This window comes from Thamnophis sirtalis, unplaced genomic scaffold, assembly GCF_051295495.1.
Source record: "Thamnophis sirtalis isolate CommonGarterSnake01/CBP01778 unplaced genomic scaffold, rThaSir2_p1.2 scaffold_5, whole genome shotgun sequence".
NCBI classification, from domain to species: Eukaryota; Metazoa; Chordata; class Lepidosauria; order Squamata; family Natricidae; genus Thamnophis; species Thamnophis sirtalis.
In genome coordinates, this window is record NW_028261385.1 from 100,613,655 (window position 1) to 100,627,332 (window position 13,678).

General features: G+C 41.0%; 1 protein-coding gene across 1 annotated transcript in view; it reads left to right on the forward strand.

Moving 5' to 3' along the window:
- LOC148045501 (cysteine-rich protein 1-like) overlaps positions 1–13,678 on the forward strand; it is a 54,806-nt gene that overhangs the window by 28,386 nt on the left and 12,742 nt on the right. The window lies entirely within an intron of this gene.

Sequence of the window (13,678 nt, forward strand, 5' to 3'; positions counted from 1 at the left end):
CTTATCACAAAGCTGTATAAGGATTATTGTAGTGTTAGATTTGTTTTCAATCCTTTCTACGGATTCCAGGCATGGAATTTCACCTTTTATAGCTGTAGGAAGTTAGCACTCACCCATCTCCTAGAAAAATGAAATATTCTAGGAAATATTAAAATGGCAGAATATTATGTTTCCCTGGATGAGAAAAGGAGAAACATGTTTTAAAGACAAAGCAGCTCCCTGCAGTTCCCTGCCCCCGCTTCAGCTCTAGAGTAATGGGATTAGGACATGGCCCTCAGGACATGATAGAATTACTCCAGTACTCATCTCACCACATGGCACGTGGGAAGATTACATCACCCATCAAGGCTCAACCAAGCATGGCCCCATGGGAGTCTCACAACCAATCAGAATACAAGCTCAAATTCAAAAGCCCAGAGAGGACATAAAACCGAGGTACTTTCAGAATATCTTCCCATTTTTCCCCAAGGACCTCAAACCATGTGGTCCTGTCCACCATCAATGAACCTTTCCAAGCAACCTCCATGAATCCAGTGCTTTTCCCCCCACTTGGAACTGAATCCAGATGGACATTTCTTCCAATGTAGCAACTGCATTCTGGATTGATATTGTCATTAAATTGTCCACCATGACTTAGTTTTATTTCTTGGTCAAAATCAGAATCCACTAACATATAAATGAACTTTACTTCCTTTCAGTTAAACTGCATTTGCCATCACTGAATTTGAAGGGATCCTTCTGGGACTCCTTACAATTTCTTTTAAGATTACTATCCTGAACTGATTGGTATATCATCAGGAAACATAGCCTCTCATTGCTCAGCTTTAATTCCAGATTATTCCCAGTATATATCACTTTATATATATATATATATATATATATATATATATATATATATATATATATATATATATATATATATATATATATATATATATATATATATATATATATATATATATATATATATATATATATATATATATATATATATATATATATATATATATAAAACACTGATTTGAATGAATGATCTCGGACCCCACCTTGCATGTCTTTCCAGTGTGAGGATTGTCCATTTGTTTCTATTTTGTGCTTCATGAAAATGGAGTTTCCTCAGAAGCCTTTGAAGAAATTTACCGAAGGCTTTTGGAAAGTCCAAGTGTACAACATCTGTTGGTTCACCCTTGTGTCTCCAAACTGACTCCTTGCTAGTCAACATTCTCAATAACATCTAGAACAGGGGTGTCAAACTCACATCGCCACGGCAGCATCACATAATGTATCGAGACTTTTATCCCCTTCACTAAACCGGGCAGGAGTGGGGCCAGCATGTGATGCCTCTGGCCCATGAGTTGCGAGTTTGACACCCTTGATCTAGAAGACAAGACTTATCTTTGCAGAATCTATGTTAGTACTTTCTAGTGAGACATATTCTTTTGCACTTGCTTAGTTTTTTTCTTTATAACTGTAATACTTTCAACCATTCTTCTCCAGAAGAGAATTGACCTACAGTTTGCTTTATTATTCATCCCTTCTTCTCTGTGTTAAAAAATAATAATAATCAGAACTACTATGGCTATTTTCCAGCCCTTGGGAACAAATTCCAAGGTTCAAAAGAGACTGCATATTTTTATGAAAAGATCAGCAATTTCATATCCAAGTTGTTCAAAAATTCTTGGGTGGAAACTGCCTGGATCCAGGGTTTTATTTATTTTTAGTTTGTCAATTTGGCTTAGAACCTCAGCTCTCATTACCTTTATTTGCCTCAGTTCATCTGACTTCCTCCTGAAAAGCCAACTCAGGCACACCCATCCATCCTACAACCTCAGCAGGAAGCCTGAAGCAAAGAATTTAGTTTCTCGATTATTTCCTTATTCTTCTTTAAGTGCCTGTAATATGCAATGGCCAAATGACCTTTCTGCCCCCCCCCCTTTTTATTCCAAGTTCCCCCCCACCTCTCTCTCTCTGTAATTTTTTATTGTTTTTCTTAATAGACTCTATTATGGGCTCCTCATAGATTTTGTTTGTTAGTTTTGCATCTTTTAGCATTGCTTGCATATCTAACTTGCCAGAACATATGGTCATTTCTGTTCTTGTTTGAGCAGACTTCTCTGATCTTGTTCATTAATCATTCTGGTATTTTCTTGGACTCTGGGTTTTTTTTTCTTGGACTTTAGTGAATATTTATTGTTTTGAGATATATAGTAATTTCTAATTGAGATTCTGTTCTTGTGCTTTTCAATAATATTCGACCATTATGAAACAAATGGACCTTCTTGAATCTCTCTTTCAACTTTCCTTTTTTTTTCTTTTTTTCAAGTTAAAACTTTTTATTAGTTTATCGAAATATAAAATAGAAAGGAAGAAAAACATGGAAAAGTAAAAAAAGAGGAAGGGAAAAAGAGGGGGTATAGTGTAATGTGAGGGGGCAGAAAGAAAAAAAGGGCACCAACCTCCTACTCTCTTTGGCACAGTCAAAGGTAACAACATTACAACTACAACTTTCCTTTGTTTCAATCCACAGTTTTTTGGGGGAGCGAGGGGGGAGTAAAATGTGATTTGTTAAGGGATACAGAATATTGGTTGCCATTCTCTCTTGGAAAGTCTTGAACAAGATTCTGGACATTAAAAGTAAAGGTTCTTAATGCACATATGTGCTAGTCGTTCCCAACTCTAGGGGACTGTGCTCATCTCTGTTTCAAAGCCGAAGAACCAGGGCTGTCTGAAGACATCTCCATGGTCATCTGGCTGGCATGACTAAATGCCAAAGGCGCATGGAATGCTGTTACCTTCCCACCAAAGGTGGTTCCTATTTCTCTATTTGCATTTTTACGTGCTTTCGAACTGCTAGGTTGGCAGAAGGTGGGACAAGTAACAGGAGCTCACTCCATTATGTGGCGTTAGGGATTCAAACCGCCGAACTGCCGACTTTTTCTGATCGACAAGCTCAGCATCTTAGCCACTGAGCCAACGTGTTCCTCCCAACTGGATATTACTTAGGATTAAATCTCATTTTATATCTCCCCTTATTGACTCATAGGCTATATGGAGTTTTACTTTGCCCCATTCAGAACATTCATTTTTCTAACCTGTATGAGATTGATTAGCATCATCCTTGTTTCTATGTCAGGTGAATTCACTTTCCATTTGTGGTCAGCTTTTCCTTTTCAGCCCAAGTAGTGAAAGGTACTATCAATAATATTGGCTTGCTTTTGTTTTTTTAAAATTTATTTATTTTATTTTTATTTTTTATTTTTTTATTAAAGAGTTTTAATAAGTTTTACAATTGTATACCCTCCCCCTTCCCTCCCTCCGCCCCAATCCCACATCCCCTCCCACCCTCCCCCCAACCTCCCAGAGCAAAATTCAGGGTATAAACATTTAACAATTATGCACTAAAATAAACTAACTAACTTTAGCATCGTACCTTCACTTATACTTTAACTCCTCTATTGTAAAGCTAACTTTAGATAAATTGTAACATTCCTTGTTCATTCATTCATAAGCTAACTGAAATTTCTTAGTCCCATATTTATTTTGAATGTAATCAGTCCATCTTCTCCATTCCAACTTATATTTCTCATCTTAATGGTCCTTCAAGTATGCTGATATTTTAGCCATCTCTGCTAGGTTTGTTACTTTTAAAGTCCATTCTTGAATAGTAGGCAATTCTTCCTTCTTCTAGTACTGCGCCACCAGCAATCTTGCTGCCGTTATTACTTTCAGAATCAAATTAGTCTCTATAGCTGTACAATCTGTAATTATACCTAACAAGAATAACTGAGGAGTAAATTTTATCCTCTTTTGTGAAGTTACCATCCTCTGCTACCAAATGTGATGTTCCCGTGGGTCGACCATGTTTGAGAAAAGACAGGACACGAACTTTCTCGAGATGGAGCGACCCAGATGAAAGTCTGAGAGCCCCTTTTATTGAGATAGGACAAAGGCAGGAGGAGCAATAGCATGTGCTTAAAAACAGCCTGTAAAAGTACAATTTCTAATCTACTGCTTCAGGAAAGTTCTTTCTATATATGGTCAAATCCTGGACGTCAATGGTAGGGCACATCTCAGAATGTTATGTTATTCACTATCAAGATGTTATGGCTTTCTAGGAGTTTGTTTTCTCCTGTGTGATTCAGCGTGACTCTGCAGGCCCTAGTATGAACTAGGCCATGGAGGACACACACCTGCACAAGGAACTATATTACAACACTCTTTTAAAGAATATTTTGAATAATCCACCATATTTTTATCCAAAATGCTTTAACTTTTTTACAAGTCCACCATATATGATAATACGTAGCATCAGCACAATCACATCTCCAGCATTTAGATTGTAAATTCGAGTACATACAAGTTAATTTTTTGGGATCTTAATGCCATCTATAAAACATCTTGTAAAAATTCTCCCTCAGGTTTTGAGCTTGCATAATATTGTCTTGCTTTTGAAGGATGAATATAGATACCTGCAATGATTCAGCAGAAGAGTTTCTTCCATTTGTTTTTGTTTGTTTGTTTGTTTGTTTGTTTTTACTTCATGGGATTCTGTGTACTCTTTGACATATTGTACCTCTAATACTTCTTTTCCAGTCTTTCCTCTATAGTTTATTTCCAGAGATAACCGTGGCCCAGTTGATGACTTCTATTAATCCAGATTCTGCAGGGGTTGCTAGATCTGTGGCGTGCACTTTTTTACCCTTATGATTTTGTGGAGTTTTTTTTCCCTTTCTCAGCTACATTTACTTTTTAGATTTACATTGTCTCACCTTGAGACACCAGTTAGAAAAGTACATACTTTAACCCCCTCTTTTCTGTACCAGTTTAAATCAAGTGCTTGCGTCCTGATTTAAATGGATTCCTGCCCTCCCTACCTTCACGAAGATGTTTAAAAGCTGCTGTATGACCCTTTAGAGCAGAGGTCTTCAAACTTGGCAACTTTAAGACTCTAAAACTTTAAGACTTTAAGCTGGAGAATTCTGGGAGTTGAAGTCCCCTTTAAGACTCTAAGACTTTAAGACTTTAAGCTGGAGAATTCTGGGAGTTGAAGTCCCCGAGTCTTAAAGTTGCCAAGTTTGGGGACCCCTTCTTTAAAGGTACACCTGACATTTAGTACCTCCCTGATCCAAGAGCAAACCATTTAATTTTTTCAAACCTAATTTGCCTCAAAAGTCTCTCGTGAGGTGTTATACCTCTAACCCGTGTCCCCAGGTTATACAGGTATTTTTTTCTAAGAAAACCAGCTTGGTTAGCCCTGGATTTCAGCAGCCTAATAAACAACCTAAGATTTCCTTTCCTTTCAGAATGACCTATTTTCATTATATCACTGATGTCAACATCCATTGGCTTATTCCCAGCATCTCCTACCAGGCTGTCTAGACACTCTGTGATGTCTGAAACGTTGCATCATACAAGCAAGTCATGAGGTGATCAGAATACTATTGAACTATTAGTATAAGGGGATATTTGTTTATCCCTCAAAGACATAATGCTTCCTACAGGTTCCTCTTCCTTCTGAGACATCCTCGGAGCTTTATTTCTTTGTACACTTTATAGGCTGCCCACTTCCCAGAGACCCTAGATTGCAAACAATTACAAGTTAACAAAAAAACCCCAAACATATGAATGCCCTCCCTCCAAAAAAAACAACAACACATAATCAAAGAAAATCAATCCAGTAAGAGATCCGCTTTCATTCTGCTTGGGAGAATAGCTTCCGGGCCATCATCAGTTTTATTTTCAAAGTTTGTCAAAGTATTACAACTGAGTGGGATGCTACTCGTTGAATTCCAAAGGCCTCTTTCTCTGCCTCTCCCAGCTTTTTCCAAACTAGCTATCTGGATGTAAAGAAAGGACTTTATTTCTTAAGACCCAGAAGTTCACTTCATTGATTGCATACCTAAGGCTTTAGTATAATATCCTGAGTAGTCTTTACATCCCTACTAGTTCTCTGACAGCATATATGTTCTTATTTGTTTGAATGTATTTAGATGGACAGTCAAGTTCCTCAAAGTTTCTGGGGGGGAATAGTGTTGAATGTCCCAACCTCCTTTTAATAATGTCATATTCACAAATCAAATTTCACTGCTGTTTATAGAAGAATATTGACACTGTTGTCCCGGGAGCCATGTTGCTTCATCAGCTGGGGTGGGTCTCCTGTGCTTAATTTACTGCGATCATTGTGTTGATTTGAAACACTGAATCGATTTTGATTTGACACTTGGAATAGATCTGCATTAGGTTTATTGGATTCAAACAAATTCAATTTTGAAGGGCATTCAATAAAAATCCATTTGAAGGTGTCTGATTTGATCGAACAGCTCTAAATATTGCTTCAGAAGATGCTTTGAAAATTTGATCATTTGCCTTTGCACTAAATCTTCAGATTGAAACTACACAGCCCTACTAGTTAGGTTTTAGGACTGTGGCCTTAATTAGGTTGTGGGAAAGTAGCAGGCGCTCAAGTAGCAGAATCAAAAGAAGAAACTGCTGCCTAAGACCTTGGAAGGTTTGACAGACCATCATGAATTAGAAGAATCAGTGATCTGAGATAGTTTGACTTCCTGGCAGTGACTGTGTCATGCTGACTCTCTTGTGTCTTAAGCACTTCTAGTCTTAATGCATCAAAAGGGACAGCAGCTTGGTATTGTGCTAATAGAACATCTCTTCCTATTTCAATCTCGAGATTTTAATTTTTTTTTGTAGACCAGTTTATCCTGGGAAAAGCTGATTGAAAAAGCAACTCTTAGGCACAATATTTGTGGATGTCGTAAGAATATGAAGCATGGTATGGTCCAGGTTGTCCCATTGTAGTTCTGGGTGTCCCTATGTTACTTCTGTCTTCTTTATACATTGTGTTTGCCCAATATACTAAAACATAATAAGTATGTTTAATAAGTATGTAATATGTATCCATCATAGTCTCTTAACTGTATCGCACAAACTTAAAATAGCCTTTATTTTTTATTCAATTTAACAGGCATTCAATTATAAATTTAAATTCCAGTTCCCACATAACCAAAATGGCAGCTTGTTCAGGTTCTGGTTGACAGTGACACCAAAATAAATAGTCCAGTGTGCAATTATTAATTAGGATTTTTGTAAAGTCATCTGCACATTTCATTATTGTTGCCATTTGATATCATTTGTCTACACAGATGCAAACTTCAGCCTACCTCTGCAGCCATTTCTTTGGTTAACAGTTTTCTTTACCAACACTATTAGGTGATATGAGCAATAGCAATATCACTTAGACTTATATACCGCTTCATAGTGTTTTACAGGCCTATCTATCTATCTATCTATCTATCTATCTATCTATCTATCATCTATCTATCATCATTTGCTTTTGAAAAGGAAGAAGTGAATTCTATATTCTAAAATCCAACTTCTCTGGAGAGTGCCATTTTCTGAAAGTTTGGGCTAAAATTTATGGTATTTAATCAAATTCAGTAAGGGCAGTACTGAACTAAAACAAACAAGCTGATGAGAGTTGGTAAAGCAAGGTGAAGATATAACCACCAGGGATTCAGGTACGGAAATAACACTCAGAGTCTTGTTTTCCCTTGTCTATTAAAAAGGCTGATGGGAACAATTTCAGATTCTCTCACAGGATTATTTTCCCATTCGGCTGCAATAGAATCCAGGAATTCCATAGTTTCAGGGATCAGGTAAATGGTAAATAAGGCAGTTATTTGATATGCTCTCACTTTCATACACAACTTGCTGGTTCTCCACCCTCACACCTATGCCCTTCCTGAAAGTGCTGTTCTTTCCAACTGCATTGTAACTTCATTTTACAAAAAAAATTCACAGTCAGACTTGAAAACAGTTCAACAATCCCAGAACAGCCTTTCTCCCTGTTGCCAGAAGAGACAGTTTGGGATCAAGGTATGGTGTCTGTGGGTACTGTGGAAGCAAAGCTGCTGCACTGCTTTCTGAATTAGATTTTATTTGATAGGAAGTGGAGCCCTCTGCAGACTCTTGATGCGAAAGAGCATTTCTCCAGGGCATTTGCTCGCATGCTTACTAATGCTTCACCTCGACAAGGGCAGTGCAAAATTTAGCTTGTGCAGAACAGCCTTTTCCCAAAGGCGAGAATGTGTGGTGCTGAATATAGAGGACTGCAGCATTCCCTGCAATTGAACGAATTGGGGGAGGGGGAGGTTGTTTTAAAGTGTGACTGATGCATCATGCATTTAATAAGTCCCAGTGCATCCTGCAGGGAGGTGATGGGACAAAACGCTGACAGATTTATTTCCAGTATCAGATGGCTCCATTAGACAGTACCTACCAAGGGAAGGCACATAGGATGAAATCTAAAAATAACCTGGAAGGAAACAGATGGAATTTCTTTCACCTTTTTCTTTAAGGTTTTACCACTCTATGAAAAATAATTGTCAATAACAGCTTGCCTATGCTTCAAATGTATGTTTTAATATATTGGCTAAAGGCAGGTGAGATGTGGGCTGACGGTGATAAACAGACCAATCAGGCACAACCTTTAGATCTCCTTCCCAACTGCTGGTGCAGTCCTGCTTTTGTCTCAAGCTCATTAATCAAAGCATATAATTTACCCCATAGAACATATACATTACACATATATATTCTGTCCCCCCTTCCCTCCCCCCGAGGTTCAGTGAGACAAAGAACATAAATCTTCTGAGTTAGGATAAACTGCATAATAGCAATAACAATAGCACTTAGACTTATATCCTGCTTCACAATGCTTTACAGCTCTCTCTAAGTGGTTTGAGGTTTCTGAGGTTTATTGGATTTATATGCCGCCCTTCTTCCAAGGACTCAGGGTGGCGTACAACATAAAAGAAAATACATATTACAAAAATTAAAAGGGACATTAAATAAAGTATCCCCCCAAAAAAACCCAATTGATGTTTACAATAAAAATTTAAAAATTAAATTAAAATTAACAACCAAATTAATCCTATATTTTATTCTATTCAGGCCAGGCCAGCTTGCTGGAAAAGCCAACTATTTAGGGTGCGTCAGAAGGACCGGAGGTTGGGGATTATGCAAAGCTCCAGGGACAGCTCATTCCAGAGGGAAGGCGCTCCCACAGAGAAGGCTCTCCCCCTGGGGGTCGCTAGCCGACAGTGTCTGGCTGACAGCATCCTGAGGAGGCCAACTCTGTGGGATTGCACTGGACGGTTGGAGGCTACTGGTGGCAGTAGGTGGTCTTGCAGGTACCCTGGGCCTAAGCCATGGAGCGCTTTAAAGGTCATAATTAGTCCCTTGAATCACACCCGGAAGACAACCAGTGCAGGCTGCCTAAAAGGGGTGTAACATGGGAGCACCTAGGTACCCCCCATGATAACCCAGCTGCATTCTGGACCAGCTGAAGCCTCTGGGTGCTCTTCAAGGGCAGCCCCATGTAGAGAGCATTGCAGTAGTCCAGGCGAGAAAGGACGAGGGCACGAGTGCACAGAGCATCCCGATCCAGAAACGGGCACAACTGACGAATCAGGCGAACTTGGTAAAAGTCCCCCCTGGTCATGGCCATCAGGTGTTCTTCTAAACTAAGCCGTGTATCCAGGAGGACTCCCAGATTGTGGGCCCACTCTGAGGGGGGTAAAGTTTCTCCCCCTATCATCAAAGATGGAACAAGATGCACAAATTGGGATGATGGAAACCACAGCCACTCACTCTTGGAGGGATTGAGCTTGAGCCTGTTCCTCCCCATCCAGATCTGCACAGACTCCAGGCATCGGGACACCACGTCAAGGGCATCGTTCGGGTGGTTTGGGGTAGAGATGAAAAGTTGGATATCATCAGCATATTGATGATACCATACCCCAAAACCATGGATGATCTCGCCCAGCGGTTTCATATATATGTTGAACAGGAGGGGTGATAGAACCAACCCCTGGGGCACCCCACAAGTGAAGCACCTTGGGGTCGATCCCTGTCCTCCAGTCAATACGAACTGTGACTGATCCGACAGGTAGGAGGAGAACCACCGTAAAATGGTGCTCCCCACTCCCAACCCCCCGAGTTGTCGCAGTAGGATACCATGGTTGATGGTATCGAAAGCTTCCAAGAGGCCTAATAGGACCAGGACAGAGGAGCAGCCCCTGTCCCAGGCCCACCAGAGATCATCAACCAACACAACCAATGCCATCTCCGTGCTGTACCCATGCCTGAAACCCGACTGAAATGGATCCAGGTAGGCAGCTTCATCCAGGTACTGGGGAAGCTGATGTGCTACCACACTCTTGACAACCTTCGCTACAAAGCGAAGGTTGGAGACTGGGTGATAGAAGTCTAAAGAAGCTGGGTCCAGGGAAGGCTTCTTAAGGAGGGGCCTCACCCCCGCCTCCTTCAAGGTGGTGGGAAAGAACCCCTCTCTCAATGAAGTGTTGGTAATCGCCTGGAGCCAGCCTCATGTCACCTCCCGGGAAGCCGAAACTAACTAAGAGGGACACGGGTCCAGCACACAAGTGGCAGCACTGAGTCTCCCCATAATCCTGTCCATGCCCTCAGGGTCACAGGGTCAAACTCATCCCAGATAGTCTCCACAAGATTCATCCCCGTCGAATCACCCGAATCTACCCAGTCAGAGTCCAAGCCTGTATGAATCTGAGCGATTTTATTCTGCAGATACTGAACAAATCCTTCAGCTCTACCCTGCAAGGGGTCATTCCCAGTTCCTTGATTAAGTAAGGAGCGGGTCACCCTAGGTTGTCTGGGCAGTTATCTGTGGACACAATAAGAGCAGAAAAATGTTGCCGCTTTCCCGCTTTTATTGCCACTAAGTAGGATTTAATATGAATTCTTACTAGTGTTTGATCGGATTTGGACCGGCAGGCCCTCCAACCACGCTCTAGACATCTTTTCTAGCGTTTCATCTCCCGGAGCTCCTCAGTAAACCAGGGAGCTATCCAGGATCGACACTGGGTCAGAGGCCACAAAGGCACAATGCGATCCAAGGCCCCAGTGGCCGCCCTATCCCAGGCTTCCACTAGGGCTTCAGTCGAGCTGTGAGCAAGAGATTCAGGAAAAGTCCCAAGCTCCATCAGGAACCTTTCGGGGTCCATCAGGCGCCTGAGGCGGAACCATCTTGTCAGTTCCACCTCCCTGCAGCAAGGGGTAGCAGTATGGAAGTCAAGCCTGATGAGGAAATGATCAGACCATGACAAGGGTTGGATAGAAATATCCCCTAAATCTAGATCATTCATCCACTGCCCAGAGACAAAAATCAGGTCAAGCATGTGTCCCCTGTTATGTGTGGGGTCTTAAATTAACTGAGTTAGGTCCATAGCCGTCATGAAGGCCATGAACTTCCAAGCTGACTTGGATGTCTCGCCAATGGAAGACAGATTGAAATCCCCCAGAATCATAAGCCTGGGGAAATCAACCGCCAATCTGGCTAACACATTCAGCAGCTCTGGAGGGCCAATGAAACGTAGCAGGGAGATAGGTATGTAACAAAAAGGCCCGCCTGAACTCCAAGGCCCCATTTCACAAAAAGGGACTCATACCCACCTATTTGAGGCACAGTGACCTCCTGAGGTCAGAGACTTTCCCAACCCTTCCCAGTACTCCCGACCTGTGCCCATTATTTAGCTCTGGCCTGTGACATGGCAGACTCCCCCGCAAGCCTGTATGAGCCATCCGGATCACACACACCCCCTTAAAATTTGATTTAAACCCCCCTGTAAGAAACCACTAAGAAGTCTCTTCTTCACATGCCACCTCTCAGGATACCAAGATCTGTCATTAAGGAAGCATCTTGATAGGCAAGAAGGCCATCCCTGGGAAAGGGGGAGTTCCCGAAGGAAATAAAGTTCTGTCACAGTATAACATAGAGGATAGTGAGTTTTAATCCCACTTTAGGCATGAAAGCTGGCTGGGTGACTTTGGGCTAGCCGCACTCTCTCAGTTCATGACATTATCCTCAAATGACAAACTGGTTAGTCAGTCCTTATTGCAAACAATCTGAAAAATAGTGAACCCTGCACTTATAGGGGGAAAAATAGGAAGGGGAAAAACAGGGAAAATGTTGGAAATGTTACCAGACACCAGGGTCGTATTATCATATGTGGTGGATATGCATAAAAGCCAAAAAAATATTGGATAAATATGTACATTGTTGGAGGGGATGATACAACAGCATATTCATCTGAAACTGAGTTATTTTGGTTGGGGGTTTTACCAGAAATTTATAGTAAAGAAAATGTATATTTGATAATTCATGTAATAACTGCAGCTAGGATTGTATTTGCACAAAACTGGAAAAATGAAGATAGCCCTATGGATGAGAATGTGATTAGGAAAATATTAGAATGTGCAGAAATGAATAGGTTAACACTTGAAATTAAAGAGAAGGAACAATCTGGTTATTATAATATATGGGAATTATTTTATCAATGGTTAGAGAATAAGTATGAAAAGTTGAAAAAAGCAGAAGAGTAAAATAGAGAAAATGTTTTAACAAAGTTAAATAAGTTAAGAAGAGGATTGTTATAACATTAGGTATGGTATATATTAGCATTAGTATTAAGAATAGATAAAATAATAAATATGGCTGTAATTTGTAATTGTTATTTGCACAAAGTTTATGTACCCAAGTGACACACTGCTTAATGGAAGGTGATGTTTGAATTAAAATGAAATAAGAAAATTATTATTATTTTTTCTAGTTATACCAGGGGTATCAAATTCAATATAATTGAGGGCCACATCAGGGCTGTGGTTGACCTTGGGGGGCTGGGTGGGTGTGGCCAACTGGGTGGGCATGGTCAGCTTGATGCCACTCCCCAAACAGCTGGCATGTTTCCTCTTTTGCACTGGGTAGACCGGGCCAAAACAACGCAGTCCAGCCCTTACATTTTCCAGGATGGCCCTGCGGGCCAGATCCAACCACATCACAGGCTAGATCCAGCCCAGAGGCCTTGAGTTTGACACCCCTGAGCTATATCATCCAAACACTGGAGGCTTTTGGGGAGGCTTTCTAGCCTGCTATAAGAGAAAGTCATTCCCTCCTGCCTGTACTCCACCTACATATACAAAATTGGCAACCTTGTGACACAGAATGGTGGACTGAGCTAACTGGGACCTTCCCATATTCTTATGACTTCTTGGAATGAGGCATTGGCCCAGAATCTGCTGCAAACAGCCCCTTTTCTGCTCCTGCAGATTGGCATTTTGTGCAATCTGAATTGCTGGCAGACTATCACAGCTAGGCTGCACACAGGAAGAACGGCGGAGGTGTAAAATTCAGCAGTCCTTTTAAAATTTTGCCTACACATTTTTTCTTTTCTTCTACAGAGAAAGCTATTTCTCTCTTACAGCAGGTAGGTTTATGTCCTTGAAAGTCTCAAAATTTTAAGATAAAGGTAAAGTTTCCTCCGCACATATGTGCTAGTGGTTCCTGACCCTAGGGTGCTCATCTCCGTTTCAAAGCCGAAGAGCCAGCGCTGTCCAAATACGTCTCCCTGGTCATGTGGCCAGCATGACTCAATGCCAAAGGCGCACGGAACGCTATTACCTTCCCACCAAAGGTGGTTCCTATTTTTCTACTTGCATTTTCACATGTTTTCGAACTGCTAGGTTGGCAGAAGGTGGGACAAGTAACGGGAGCTCACTCCGTTATGCAGCGCTAGGGATTCAAACCACCAAATTGCTGACCTTTCTGATTGACAAGCTCAGCGTCATAGCC